Raw genomic sequence first — 16,186 nt, forward strand, 5'->3', positions numbered from 1 at the left:
CAATAGGTGGTGAAACAGCCTAATGAGCTTAGGAAGGAACACAATACAAATACAGGAAAAGATTAGAGGGGGACAAATATGGTAAGTAATAATAGAGCTGCATGTTTCATAGATAAAGACCCTGGACTGCTTCCTCATTATAAAACAAAGACAAGTGAGACCTTGGCTCAAAAAAAAAAAAAAAAAGTAACTGAATGGACAAAGCATTTAGATCAAATAGACTAAATTCTGGAAAGTAAAATTTTAGTTAAGTGCAGATGTTAAATAAACCTGTTCAGGTGTGTTGAATAGTAAACCAATTGTTTTTTTTTTTCTTTTTTGGTCAACACCTGCCTTAGTTTTTTACCCCTTTTTTGGTTGTGAGCCTAGCCTTTAACAGCTGAGCTATCCCTCCAGCCCTTACCCCTTTTCTAAAGATAATACTGCTATTCAAAATCTTAACCAAACTTTCAAAGCATATGTGATGAGGGGAGACTTTCTAGGTTATTGTACGAGGCTCATATAACTTGCTGAAACCAGGGACAGCCAGAGAAAAGAAAACTGCAGGCTAATGTAACGTGTAGTTTTCTCGCCCTAAATAAACACGCAGACACTATATTAGTTATAAATACTGTTGGTTTTTGGCTAAGGCTTCTTATTCCTAGTTGAGCCGTAATTATTCATCCATTTTCTAATAATCCATGTATTTCCACAGAGCCTTATCTTACCAGAGTAAAAGTCCGGTCCTCTTACTCCTTTGGGGTCTGTTTGATGTCTCCGCAGAGAAGAGGAGAGAGCTAGTTCCTGCTTATCCCTGCTTATATTCTGATTCTGCCCTGCTATGTCACTTCCTGCCTGGATCACATGGCAACTTCTCTTTACTACATTTCCCAGAATCCTCCTTGACTCCTAGTTCCACCTGTCTTGCTTCCCTATTGGCCAACATTGCTTTATTCAACAACCAATAAGATAAGCATATACAAAGAAGACCATTCCCCGTAAGGCTAATAACACTTCTTAACACACATGGAAATCAGATGCACTATTCAGGTTAATTCAGCGCTGTATTAAAGAGACATATGCATTAAATATCAAGAGCAAGAGGATGCTTGTTAACTTTCTGTTCACCATCCTTTAGAAAAGTGAGAAAAAGAAACGTATTTTAAGAACATGTGACTAGACATATGAAAAGATTTATCTGTATAAGACACTAAGGCCATATAGCCAATACCATTTTATATTCACTAGGTTGAAAAACTAAGACATGGAGATGCTAATAAAAATGGTGTAATAAAAGTTACTTCACATTGAGATGATCAGAAAGCGATTTGGCCTTGTAGAGCTAATTAATTGTAATTTCCACATACATACCTTAGGTAAATTCTTGCATAGATAGAACTGTACAAGTATGTAACAATGTTTATGACTGTTATCCAAATATTTATTAATTAAAAATAAGTAAATTGTAGGGGATGTAATTGTATTTAGCAGGGAGAATGACCTACATGCAAACACGAAGGTAGAATTTAAAAGCCTGGCTTCATGGCTATGCCTGTAATTTCAGCCCTGGAGGTTGAAGGAAGATTTCAAGTTCAATGACAGTCTGGGCTGCATAGTGACACTAAATAAAATTAATTTTACTTAGAAATGATTAGGCAAATACCAAGTCTACCTATAGTATAATACTGTTTGTAAAGTTAAGCAAATTTAAACTATATTACATGCATTTCTGATGAAATTCTTTTTTAAGGTACAAAAGTTGAGGATGATGGCAAAACAGGGAAGCAGGATGTAACAACTTCATTGGAAACAGTATTGCCACGCTTTCCTTCATAAGTAACAGGTGTCCAGATGCTCATTTTATTTACTTTATGACAGCAATACATTACTTTTATTTTCTGTTGCTAACAAACCATCCCCACTTACATCATAGTTGTTTCTCTCACTGTTCTCTGAATGGACAGAAGTCACTTTAGTTCTTTACCTGGTGTTTTCTAGAACTTGTTACCTATGGGCTAGGCTGGGGTAGAAGCATATAGGATAGTTCTTTTACATGGTTGACAATTGATGATAGCTCTCAATTGGGAATCCAGCGATCACGTCTCAGTTCTGTGTTGGTTTCACATCTGGCTTTGAGTTCTTCCATCATACTGGCTGAGTTTTTTTATATTTAATGATGCTTAGAGTCAAAGAAGTAACACAAGTGCAAACATTACAACAAGAAAAAAGTTGAGGCTAAATCTTCAAACCCTGGCTCAGAAATTCCAGAATATGATTTCTACTACATATGTTAGCCAACCTAACATTCCGGATAAGCCTAAATCAAAAGACAAGGGAAAGAAAATCTTTATTCAGAAGGGAAATATGATATATACAGTTATCACAGTTTACCTTTTAATCTATTCCTTGCTTTCCTCTACTGTGCTACTTCTGTAACCAGTAGAGTCTCTTCCTTTTACATAAGCCCTAAGGTGTTCTAGCTATCAGTGGTTCATCACATTCTTACCAGCACAGTGGGGATTAACTCAAGCTCTATGACAAGCTCATAAGCTTGGTTGGTTCTTACTGTAGGGATTTGTCTAAATGTAGGTTAGCTACTACACAACAAATGCCCAGGAAATTGTTCTTAATTGCCCAATGAGTAACTGTATTGGGGAAGATTCATAACCTATTAAAGGTATATTAATGTTAATAGGTTTTTATTTAAATAAAAGAATTTAAATAAAATAGAAGTGACTGGTTTGTGTCTGCTTTCTCCATTTTGAATGTACTTTTACATTCCATTGTCTCATTGACTTTTACAAAATATTTGTTTTGTTAAGTGGGACAAAGGCTTATTGATAGGACCCTAACTTAAATGACTGTAATTGAAGAATTGTTCATATTTAGGAAGAGTATGAGTTTATGAAACATCTGAGTAATGTGCTGGATAGTTTGTGTCAACTTGTCACATGCTAGGGTCGTCTGAGAAGTTGACCATCAACCTTAGTTGAAAACAGTGCTTCCATATGATTGACCTGTAGGCAAGCCTATGGGTCGTTTTCTTGACAGCTGTGTGTGGTGCCGCCCCTGGGCAGCTGGTCGTGGGGTGTGTAAGAAAGCATACTGAGTAAGCCAGTAAGTAGCACTCCTCCATGCCTCAGCATCAGTTCCTGTCTTCAGGTGCCTGCCTCAAGTTTCTGCCCCAACTTTTCTTGATTATGGACTTCAAGCTGTAAGATGAAGTAAACCCTTTTTTCCCCCAAGTTACTTTTGGTAATGGTGTTTCTTTCACAGCAATAGAATCTCTAAGACAGGTAGCTGTTTGTCTCAATGATCAGAAATATGTTATTCCTGGTTTTCGTCTTTATAAAATAGTTTTTAAATAATTTACATAATTAGCATCAGCAGGTGAAGCTAGATTTTTATATTGTGCTATGGAACTTCTGAAATGGCGATCTCCAAAGAGTTTTGTTAAAAAATTTCTAATTAAGACATGACATTTTAGAAAAGATTCCTCATTTAACTTGTTCAGTTTGTTAAGATATTTTGTTTATGGAGTTGGGAAAGGAACTTAATGATCAAGATGAAAGTAGTTCAGTCAGGTCTCAGATTCTATTTTAGTCAAATCCAATCTGGCTGTAGGTATATCAAATGCCTAATTCTATGATTAGAATGTAGAATATCAATTAGCCGAGATGTTAGGCTACTGTATCTTTTGTCTAAGTAGAAATGACATAGACTTTTAAATAATTTCTGTACTTTCAAGTTAGTACAATTGAAAATATATGCTACTGTTAAATAGCTAATAAAAATTAGTAAAAATAGCTAATAACTAGAAAACTGAGTTGTACTGCCAGATCTGACAAAAATAGCATTTTGGTAAGTCAGTTAATTGGGGTGAACTTGACAGCATCAACACTCATTAAATAGTGCTTTTCAATTTACAAAGTGTTTTCAATCATACATTTTTCTTTCTTTTTTTCTCAGTTTAGAAACTGAGGCTCAAGAAAGTGACTTCCTAAACCTAGTGGTGAGTAATTGTATATGTTGTGTATTAAGGAGAAAGACACTGATGGAAGGGAATGATTGAGAATATAGAATCTAGGAAGGACAACTCTATAAAACTGAGAAAACGTGGATCTAAGCCTCCCCAGAAATTGAGGAGGTCAACTATGGAGTAAGTACTGGCTGTCAGAGAAGGGATGTTGCTGCTAACACAGTAGTTTACTCAGAGGAAGAAGAGAGTTGATGCTCATGTTTATAGGCCGTCAGGCTTGGAGATGGTAAGTGATACTCAGTTGGTACCTTCAGATTTCTAAGTTTTCTAAATCACATGAGAATGAGAAAAAAAAAAGTGAGAAAGGGACATTTGCAAAACCTGTTGCAAAGAATGGGTCATCAAGCTGATGGCAATTTACCTTTGAGGTTACTGACTATGTTGTGCCCAAATTCTGAACTCCAAAATCACCAAGAGGCCCATTTCGATGCAAAAGCAAAGAGTCTTTTATTGTAGATGTTTAACGAGCTAACCCCATTAGCTCAGGCCCTTCATCCCACCACCATGGCGAATAGCTGGAGAAAGACCCCAAGCAACCTTGAGGCAGGGATCTTAAAGGGCAGCGGGAGGGGAGGGTCTAGGGGACATGAAACAGTCTCAGGATTGGTGTGCTTCTAGGTTTGGGTGACCCGCCCTGTGTTGACTGGTCAACTGGTTGTTATGGCCCATAGGCCCTCCCAGGGCGGTTGCTATGTTCTGCATGTCCGTAAAGCACACCCAGAGCCGTAAAGCACAGCCCTGCCAGCTAACTTCTGATTGGTTCCTTGCCATGAGGAGGGCATTTGACCTTAGTGACCAGGACAGGAGTGGCAAGGTCATGCAAAGCACATGTTAGCCTGTAATGGCTGCTAAAATGGGGGACTGGTCACTACAACTATAAATAAATGAAATTGTGTGCTTTCTACCATGAGTCTGTCTTCTCAGATTCAGATGTAGAAATTGGGAATAGTGCTGTCTAAAATGTTGGTTATTGACACTGTAAATCCATTGTAGCTAAAACAATGATAATACACATAGCAGTATTTGGAAGCCTTGTTTAATAAATAAGTTGAAAACAAAGAAGTACTTGGAAATTTAGGACAATGGTCCTAATTCAAGTGAAATGAATAAGCAAAGAAGTGAAGAGGAGAAAGATAGCAGAAAGAGTGCTCATACATGTTGTGCTGGGTTTGCAGAATCCCAGAGACTAACCCAAGGAGTCGATACTTCTGATGCAAAAGCAAAACGTTTCTTTTATTGTTCAATCTGGCCAGCTTGGATCCCTTTCCATGGCGGAGGAAGTGAGATGCCAACCAGCCAAAAAGAGAAGCTTTTAAAGGGAAAAAGGGAAGGGTGAGTTCTGAGATCACAAGTCTCAATTAGCAAGGTTCCCATGATTACAGAAGTTACTTAGCACACAAAGTTTCCATACAAGGTTATCATGAAACGAAGGACCTTGAAGAAGGCTGTTACTGTCACCTGGTTAGGTGAAATTAATTGGCACATCTGTGGGCTAGGGGCTTACGACTGGAGTACATACTGTGATCCAAAAGTTTTACTACCAGTAGGGCAAGAGGCTATCTGGTTCCCAGTCTGCTCAAGGCAAGGGGGTAGAGTCAGATGTTGGCCCAGCTGCTCCTGGGTTCAAGCTTCTGGTCACATACTCTGTGGTCAGAGGGCTCTCTCTTTGTCACAGCCTACACGTTTGTGTCTTTTAGTTACTAATTTTTCCCATCACAATACACTAATAAATTATAAATGTACTATGAAGGTCTAGTATATAATGTGAAGGTCTAGTAGAAACTCAAGAACTGCAATTTTGGTACCTCACATGTAAATAACATTACAATAATGTTTTGAGGAAGAAACAGCATGCATGTGATAGCAAAGGAAGTCAATGGCTGAGGCGAAATAGGTCCTTTGCATGTGATGAAGAGGTCAAGGAACAGCATGGTGTTTGCAGGTGATGGGTTATCTGTTGGAATGATAACACCCAACATAGTGATAGGACTTGAAGTATAAAGGAAGACTTTAAAACAAGTGTCTAGTTTTTGATAAGTGAAGCAAATGATTAGTGAGCCAATATTGAGTTAAAAAGACAGGACAAAAGTGCCACACTCTAGTAACATATGCCTAAAAGATAAAGATATTTATAGAAATCAGTGATTACTAGTCTGAGGTAAGAGGAAGTACTAAATAATGATTCTTAAATAATAGACAACACCTCAAAGATGATAAAGGGAAAGTATACCCTGAAGAGTGAGGTTTCCAATTTACCAAATAGGGAAAGAAAGGTTTTGGGGGAAAGTAGTTAGGAATAAAGGGAAATGTGTTGATTTTAAAGATCGAGAAAGCATAGACTGCAAGGATGGGGATACAGGAGAGGATTATGATGAAGAAGGCATGGGAAGTAAGCAGAAGTTAGTGCATGCTAATTTTAGATATCGATTAATGAGTGAATGCTCAGAGTCATGGTAGATTTAGCTTCAGGGTTTTTGTTCTGGTTTTTGAGTACGTTGCCTTCTGGGCTTAATGGTAAAAAGATCTGACTCACTTGGCTGAAGTGAGCAGCCATTGCAATGCTGCAAGCGTTGGTACAGTTCAGAGGTAGGAAAGGGTCTAGATAATGATATTAAGCTAAAGGTGTCACCAAGACTACACTAGGAACATAACCTATAGCTGTTATATCAGATAGTTAAACACATTCCAGGGATAAACCCAACTTGTTCATATTTTATCTTTTACATACACTGTTAGATTTTATGATATTTTAATTAGTTTATATCTACACTACTGAGTATTATTGCTCTTTAATTTTCTGTTCTCTCATTGTCTATCTGGTTTTGGTATTAACATTTTATTAATTTTCACAGTTAATGACAAATGCTTGTAATCTCAGCATTTAGGAGGAGGCAGGAAGAACATCTTGAACTACATAGTGAATTCCTGGTCAGTCTGAACTGCTTAAGCCTTAGGCTATACAGGGCCACAGTTAGACCCATTCTCAAAAATGCCAAGAAGAAAGAAGAGGAGGAAGAGAAGAAGAGGAGGAGGAGGACGAGGAGGAGCTCTATAAAATAATCTGTGTCTTATCAACTTGATAGAATCAACTTGTAAATATAATTAGACACTATGGATATTTGCCAAGCTTTTGTAACAATTGTTCTTATTTCTTTGCTACTTACAGGACCATCAGACTTTCAATTTTCTTAATTTAATAAATTCTTATTAGTTATGTTGTCAGGAATTTGTTTTTCATATTTGTTTTTAAGGTTATTTTTTCTTCATGTGTGGGTGCTTTGCTCGTATGTATGTTTGTGCATCACATGTGTGCAGTGCCTGTGGAGGCCAGAAGAGGGCCTGGAACTGGAGTTACAGACATTTGTGAGATGCTGACCACAGCTGTGAATCATACCCAGGTCTTCTGGAAGAACAGCCAGTGCTCTTGACTGCTGAGCCATTTCTCCAACCCATCCATGTGCTTTTTTTCTTAGCTCTGTACATATTATTTTTAAAGATTCCTTTTGTCTGCTTATGCTTCTTCAACATGTGACTCTAATACTCTATCCTTTTTTTTTTTTAAATAAACAGCCTTTCATATTTGGGATTCTTCTTTAAAATAATTTATTAGTTCTTTGAGAGTTTGTACAATGTGTTTCATACTCACTCCACACTGCCCCAACTCCTAACAGATCTATATCCTTTCTGTACTCACCAAACTTTGTATTCTTTTTTGTAAAAAAACATCAAGGCCAATTTGAGCTGCCCCAGTATTCTTGGATACAGGGTCTTTTACTCGCTCGTACATGATAACTTACCAGAAGTTATGCTCCCAAAGAAAACTGTCTCTAGCAGGTAACAATTACCAGTTGCTCCAATCCCCATCTTCATGCTGGGATTTCCTCTGTCTTGGGTTTACACAGATTTTGTGGATCCTGTTGCAACCACAAATTCATATATGCAGTGACCCTGCTATGTCCTTAAGACATTGTTTTATCTTACACTCTTTCTGTTCCCTTGTCTGTAAGCATCCATGAGTCTTTGGTGGAGGTGATGCAGTATATTTAAGGCTGAGCATTTTGCAGTATCTTACTCTCTTCATCTTGGCTAAGTGAGGGTATCTGTGTTGACAACCACCTTTACAAATAGAAGCTTTATAAACAGAATTTATATTCCATTGATTTCCAGTCTTATTTACTTTCTCATTATTCTACCTTGTAGTTTACCATATTTCTTAACTTCTGGGTTAGATATCCAGATAATATATTATCCTTTCATTTTGTAATTTGTTTGTTTGTTGTGATGATGGGCTCTGCCACTAATCTGTTCCTCTATGCCTTGAAACGTATGTTTCTAATAGTACAGTTTTTTAAAATCTCTGTTGTTTTGTTACTAAGCATCTTTTTAAGAGTTTTGTATTTCTATATAAAAGTAATTATTTAAGGGAGTTTGTGGATTTGATATTAATACCTTTGAGAATTTTCCTTGCATGTTGTGGGGGGAATTGCTTACTTCATGAACTGTTTGTTGCAGGTTATATATAGATAGCTTGTTAATTATGTAGTTATCATTTGCATGGAACACATGGCATGCATGAGTAGGCTGCATTCTGGGCCTAATTTTTGCTGTTTTATCTAGTAAATATTGAGAAAATGTACTAAAATATTTGATGAATTACCATTTCTGTTATATTTAATTATTTTTATAGGAAACAAGGAGTATTTTACATGTTTATTATATTTGTGTCTTATAAACTATCCTACTTTCTTCATTGCTGTGACAAATTAACTTACAAAAAGCAATTTAAGGGAGGAAGAATTTATTCTGGCTTACAGTTTGAGGAGGTCTTCTGGCTCATTTATCTTCATTCACAAAGCAGAATGAACAGGACATGGGTCAAGTATAAAGTCACAAAGTCCAGCTACAAATACCTCCAACATGGTCTACCTCCTAAGGGTTCTACAACTTTCCCCAGTAGTACCATCAGCCTGAGACCAAGTGTTCAAATGTGAGCATGTGGGACACATTTCACGTTCAAACCATAACCCATAGCTCCCATTAGTTCATGGCCATTTCATGATATGAAATGCATTCATCCCAACTTTCCAAATCTTTAATGAGTAAGATTCCCGACACTATTTAAATGCCTAATGTCTCTTCTGAGGACCAAATCAATCTCTTAACTGTGAACCCTTATAAAATTGAAGGAAAAACTATGTACGTATTCCTGTTCCAAACATGAGAATGGGATCAGAGAAAAAGATTGAACTAAAGCAAGACAGAAATCCAGAGGAAATAGCAAATCATCTAGCTCCATGTCTGTCATTTCACACTACTGACAAAATCTTCTTGGCTCCAAAGGGCTTGGGTAGCCCCTGCTTCCCTACCTCCAGCATGACTCTTTCTTGACCTGGCTCTCTATTCCATCCAGAAGTGCAGCTTTCTTTGGTCTGACCTGTCAAACATCCTGGGCCCTTCTTTCCAACTTACACTTTACCTTCACTCTCGGGGTCTCTTCACTCTCTAACCCTGTCACATGTTGCTTGACCTCATAAGGCTTTCTGGAACCATAGAAGTAGAGTACATACAGCATTTTTCATGCTTACAAAACCAGTACCACGCAGATAACACTACTTTAAAGTTCTGTTGCCAACTCAAAATAGACCATTCCCACTTGGACCACAACTGCAGCCATTCTTGTGTGCTGACCCTGGGGAAACACTTCCCTAGGCAGTCTTTTTCTAAGAGTAAGGAACCCCTTTGGTGTTCTGAGGCTAAACGCTCTTCATTCAAGTGTGTTTGCATTTTTACAAGTTGGAGCCTTTGATGGATGGGTTCCTGTTCTCTAGCACCTTTTCTATGTCTCAGTAGAGGGGGAAGGTTCTCTTCAAAACTTGCAGCTTCTTTTCAGCTGTAACTTGAAATTTGCTTCTGTCCTTTTCTTAGAAAACTACCCACCCCATTCTGCAATGCTTGCTGGTCTTTTTCACCTGGATAAGAATAGTGATCAATAACCATGCCATATCCTGGATGATCTCCTTCCTTAAAATTTCATTCACTAAATACACAACTTCATTAAATTCAGCCTCCCTCCAGTTCCCAGCACACAGGAAGAATACAGCTAGATTGTTTGCTACAATGTAACCTAGATGATCTCTTACGGGGTTCCTGGGAGAATTCTGTTCCTCTCTGAAATCTCAAGAGCCAGGTATCCACAGAATACATTTATTTTAGTCTCCTGTATTCCAAAACTTCTCCCAGAATGGCTCATTAAGCTTTGTGCACTAGATTGTTTCTAATGTCTAGTTGATACAGCTAGAGTCACGTGAAAAAATAAACCATTAAATGAAAAATTGCCTCCATCAGATTGGCCTGAAATGTCTTGATTGTTGGCTGATGTGGGAGGGCCCAGCCCATTGTGGCACCATGTCCAAGCGAGTGGGTAAGAGTTGCATAAGAAAGCTGGATGAGTGAGAGCCAGAGGGAGCAGGTCAGGAAACTATCTCTTTGGTTTCTGCGTCAGTTCCTGCCTAGCTCCTGCCATGACATCCCTCAGTAATGGATTGTGATCTGGAAGTGTAAGCCAAGTAAACCCCTTTCTTCCAATTGCTTTTCATCGTGGTATTTATCACAGCAAGCAAAAATGAATGCCTGCTTACAGCATTCAAGGACTTTTCTAACCCAGAGTTCCAAACTCTTTCACGTTGCTCTTTCTAACCAGTTGCAAAAGCCCAAGTGCCATGTAGTTGTGCTTATTGCAGCAGCAGCTCCACTTAGCAGCACTGAAGTTGTTACTTTTCCTATCACTATGATAAAATACCTAGCAACAAGCAGTTGAAGGAGGGAAGAACCTGTTATGGCATGTAGTTTGAGGGAAGGCATGGTGGCAGAATGGAGAGCCAGCTAGACACAGTGTATAAGAGTCAAGAGTTAAAGTTCAGTTAATTTTACTGTGTAATTTCTATGACATCTCATTAAGTACATGCACGTATGAAATTGTTGTATTCCTAGGTCTCATGCACCATTTTATTATTATTTCTAATAACAATCATTATCAATAATCTTTTCCATATTTAATAATACTTTTCCTCTTTAAGGTTGTTAGTGTAGTGATAATTACTTTTGGAAATTATTTGCTTCATATACACTTTGCTTTATTTTATGTTCTACTTTTTTGTGTCATTAAGCATTAAGTTAATTTCTTTTTAATTAAAGCACCTGGAATTTTTATAAAGTCTAATTAGACATTTTGGGTCTTTTAAGTAGTAAATTTAAATATTAATGTTTTGTCACTGTTACTATGTTTAGAATTATTTCTACTTAAAGCCTTCACTTTACAAGTGATCATAATAGTAAAATAACTCTGGTTTCAAAAGATGACAATGGATTGTTCTTCCTTCTGGAAGGGCCAGATAGAGTTTAAAAGTTCCCCTGATTTTGTATCAGCACCACCACCCACAATTACAAATTAAAACTTTACAAAGCTCCTTCCTCTTGAAATACTTGAGGAAAAAAAGAAACTGAAGAAAAATTTACTGATAAAATTGGTACCTGCAATGTGTATGTCTGTATGTGAGTGCGAGTGCCCAAGGAGACCAGGTACCAGTGGATGTGGATCCCTTGAAGCTGAAGTTATAGGTATGAACACGTGATATGGAACTGAACTCAAATCCCACGCAAGAACAGATTACTCAATTAAATACTGAGCAGTGACTCTTCAGCCCCTTTTAAGGGAAGCTAGAGAGAGTGTGTCTTTTTATGTGTATTCAAAGAACTAAATTAAAAGCCTGTAAAAAAGTTGAGCATTTAATGGCTGAATTATCTCTGCAGCCCAACATCCACAATTATAATTTAACAAAAGATTTAAATTTTTTATGTGTTTGTTTGAAAACATGCATGTGTGTGCACTCTGTGTGTGCCTTCAGAGACCAGAAAAGGGTACCATTAGTGGAAATGGAATGAAGGATGATTGGGAGTCACCAAGGGGTGCTGGAAACCAAACTCAAGGCCTTTGTAGTAGCAGCAAGTGCACTTAATTGGTGAGCCATCTCTCCCAAACCTGTAATTGTTATTTAATAAAAGTGAAACACATTGTAGAGTCATAGCTTGTTCTTTGTAACTTCTATGGGGATTCACACAGTTTATGTAAGTCTCTATAATTCATGTAACATATTTAATTTCACTTGTGATTATCATTAGCTACTAAAAGTGAATCTAGTTTGTTACAGCAGGAACCTTGTAGGAAAGCTAACTATGTGTTGTCAGTGGTGAATAAATAACCATTCAGTTATTATTTTTGAAGTAACTTGCTTGAAATTAAGCATCTATGTGTTCAAGAATTGAGGCTGAAGAATAGGTTCTGTGAGAAATAACATAGCCTGAGTAAACATGCCTGATCTTATGAAAAACTCACTTTGGAGCATTTTCCAACATACTGTGGCAGAACAAACACCCAAACAAAGCCTGAAAGGAAAATACGATTTTAACAGTTTGTACAGTTACAAATCTCAAGTATCCATAAAATGATGTTTCCTTAATACTGTTGCTAGAATCATGAAAATACACAATTGAAAAGTTAGGTTACCATTTTCTTCACTGTTTTCTCTTTCAGAACTGTACCCACTGCATTAGTTATTAGAGTTCTGGACCGAAGTTTTCCCTGATCCCAGGTAACTTTGTTTTCTCTTATTCACCTACTACTCCTCTTCCTTCTATTTTTCTACAGAATTGACTCATTGACCTGAACTATATTAAGACAGAACTTATAGAAACCTGGGTTTGCTGGGCGTTGGTGGTGCACGCCTTTAATCCCAGCACTCGGGAGGCAGAGGCAGGCGGATCTCTGTGAGTTCGAGGCCAGCCTGGTCTACAGAGCGAGTTCCAGGACAGCCCCCAAAACAATACAAAGAAACCCTGTCTCGAAAAACCAAAAAAAAAAAAAAAAAAAAAAAAAGAAACCTGGGTTTGGTTCGTTATGTGTTGGTAACTTTCAGGTAAATAGCATTGCCTAATGGGGGAAAAACCGGGGGAGCTAAGGTTGATAGACCCAAGACTAAGACTAAGCTTTGTATCTTGTTAGATATACAGCTGTGAGAAAGAAAACTAACATCTAACTCTTCCATGTCCTCATTCCTGAACAGGATATATTATAAACAACATTCTACCCCATATGTTCTTGCTGGTATTTAAATACCATTGATACATGTGAAGTTATGTAGTCTTCCTGCTTACTAATAAATTGACATTTGTTTTACATTTTGGCTTACAATGGTGCAGAAGTGACATAAATTCACTAGAAACCATGCTTTGAAAGTTTAGTTTTGAATTTTTTTCAGCCTTGGCTAGCACTGTGCAGAATCATACTCTCTTGAAATGCCAGATGTACTTTCATTCACCCACTTAATCTCAGGGCTAAACAAAAACATTCTACACTATATTGTGTTTCTAAGCTTTGGGCCTTATTACATTAGATCTAATCAGTGCATTTTCAACTTAGGATACGTAGTGATTTGTATGAGGATGTCCTCTGTAGATATGGATATTGGAACAGGTACTCTCCAACTGGTGGTGCTATTTAGGTAGGTTTAGGAGGTGTGGCCTTGATGGAACTTTGAAGAATGTCATTGGGAACAGGTCTTGGGTTTCAAAGCCTCCTCTGTACCCAGTTTAATTTCTCCACTTCATGCTTTCAGACCAAGATGTCAACACTCAGTTTCTAGCCCCAGCCATCATTCCTATGCTCTGTCATCGTGGACTCTTAACCCTTTGGAACTGTAAGCTCCAATAAACTCTTCTATAAACTGTCTTAGTTTCTGTTTTTCTCAGGACAGTAAAAAAGTAACTAATGCAGGATATGAGTTTTTGTATGTTTATGGTGAATTATCCCATAGTATATTCAGGAACATCTTTCTATGGTAACATACTGCAAAGTTGACTATGCTATCTGGGGCTTCCAAAGAAACCACTGTTTCACAGTACAGATGGTACTGCCTTCATATGACTTTCGTAGGAATCATGAATTTATATAGTAGTTAACTGTCATGTTTCAGGAGTTTAATATTTTTACTTTTCACAAAATGTTTTATTTTCATAACAGGGCAAACAATTGCTTGTGACAAATGTGTCTATTCTTAAATTCAAGTTTTTCTTCTTTAAAGACACAAGAGCTATTGAAATAGCAGAGAACTTAAAAACTACAATGATTATTTGCATTTGTATGTCTAGAGAAATTTTTAATATATGTTTAAAATTTGATTATGCCATTTTTTCAAGTTCAGTGCTATAAAAATAACAAAATTTAAACGGAAAATAATAAAAATAAAAAATTTGGGTTTGTTTTGTTGTATAAAAACACAGTATCACTATGTAGCTCAGGCTAGTCATGATCTTCCTACCCAACACTATTTCAGTTATTGTTTAAGTACCTCCTACCTTAGCTACTCAAGTTCTGGGCTTATAGGCACAAGCCGCCATACCCTCTTGTCATAAAACCTGTGTGTCTCTCTGCAATACTGTTGTATTTAAATTTTTGTATTTATTATTTATTTATTTAGCAGTCATGTAAGTTCATGTGTGTGTGTGTGTGTGTGTGTGTGTGTGTATGTGTATGTGTGCACGCGCTTGTATGCATGCCTTAGCACGTGAATGTATGTGAAAGTCAGAGACCCACTTTTGGTAGTTGGCTCTCCTTCATCTTGTTGAGGTAGGCTCTCCCCTGCTAATCCTGAAGTTGTGTTGTATATTTCAAACTAGCTGGACCACAAGAGACCACCTCTACCTCTCCAATAATTCTCTCCCCTACCTGTCTTCTCACTACAGGAGTTCTGGAGTTATGTATGCATACTACAGTGTTCATGTGGACTCTTGGGTTCACAAGGCTTCCTTGGCAAGAGAGTAAAAACCCACTAAGTTATTTTTCTGCTTCCTCTAGCCCTAAATGTGTCTTTAATATTCTTTCCAGGTTTGAAACTTAGTTAGAGATCACGCTCTTAAAAATTACCTAGAGAATGCTGCTGTTGAGTTTACATTTTTAAAAAAGAACTACTTGTTTCACTAATGGAAGGTACATTATACATAGATACTTCACTTCCAGAAGTTATAGAAAATGTTTATATTACAACATGTTTCAGAATATAATTCAAAATAACTCACAAATACAATTATTTTCCTTTGTCTCACAGATGTCCCAATATAAGAAAGCAGGAGGCAGAAGATATGTTTTCTATGTTAGCTGGGGATGAGTTTTGTCTCCGTCTTGAGAACACTTGACAAGTCTAAAGAGTTTGTTGTTGTTGCTGTTGTCGTTGTTGCAATTAGAAGAGGAAGGCTACGAGCATCTAATTGGGAAAGGTCAAGGGTGCTACTAACCATCTTTTAGTGTATACAGTGAATCTCCATAAAAATACCAATAGTAGTGAGTTTCAGAAACTGTGACATAGGAGCAGCCATTAGGATGAATAATAGAATTCAAAGAGACAATGGAGGAACTATCAAGGAAGAAAGGCCACACAATAAGACTGAAAGAGTATATATAGTTCATGAACACCAGGTAGAGCAAGAATTTCAGTTTGAGAGTGGTCATCAGCGTCCAGTGTGCTACAATGCATGGAAGATGAGCTGTAGAATCTAATGTGTACAGTGGTTGGGCCATTCGGTTGGAATCACTTACCTACCTTTCACTACCCTGCAATTTTTAAAGGACTTTTTGCTTTTGACTTAAATGTTGTATATAAGTTGTTTAGTAAGTTCATTTCTAGAAGGATGTGAATGGTGTGTTTGATATAGATGCATTGCATCTGACATATTCATGAAGTAGCTCATATATATATGTATATATATATGCATGATCCTATGCTTTTAAATCTGTGTAGTATATGAATCATTTTACTTGCTGATTATTTATTGATAATGACAAGTAATATTTGAGTAATATTTGTATATTAGGTACTCTAATTTATATGATTTACTCATTTTTATCTCATAATAACTCTGTGAAGAAATGCTGTCACCATCTGTGTTTGACACATGTTAAAAAGATGCAGAGAGATGAATTAGTGTGCTCAAATTCACAAAATGAGTGACTGGATTCAGACCAAGAAGTTTGTAGGGTGCCATAGAGTCACCGCCATCAAAATAGAGACATGGAGATACAACACTATAAACAGTTATCTTCTGTTTCTTGTTTCCTTT

The 16,186-nt window shown here is 37.2% G+C and overlaps 1 long non-coding RNA gene across 1 annotated transcript; it reads left to right on the forward strand.

Annotated features, from left to right (window-relative positions):
* Nucleotides 1-11,272: 11,272 nt before the first annotated feature.
* Nucleotides 11,273-13,800, forward strand: LOC121137061. Its single transcript, XR_005874273.1, has 2 exons — nt 11,273-12,666; nt 13,690-13,800. It is a non-coding gene; the product is annotated as an uncharacterized LOC121137061 (long non-coding RNA).
* Nucleotides 13,801-16,186: the final 2,386 nt, after the last annotated feature.

Source organism: Mesocricetus auratus, unplaced genomic scaffold (assembly GCF_017639785.1).
Source record: "Mesocricetus auratus isolate SY011 unplaced genomic scaffold, BCM_Maur_2.0 Super-Scaffold_100676, whole genome shotgun sequence".
Taxonomy (NCBI): domain Eukaryota; kingdom Metazoa; phylum Chordata; class Mammalia; order Rodentia; family Cricetidae; genus Mesocricetus; species Mesocricetus auratus.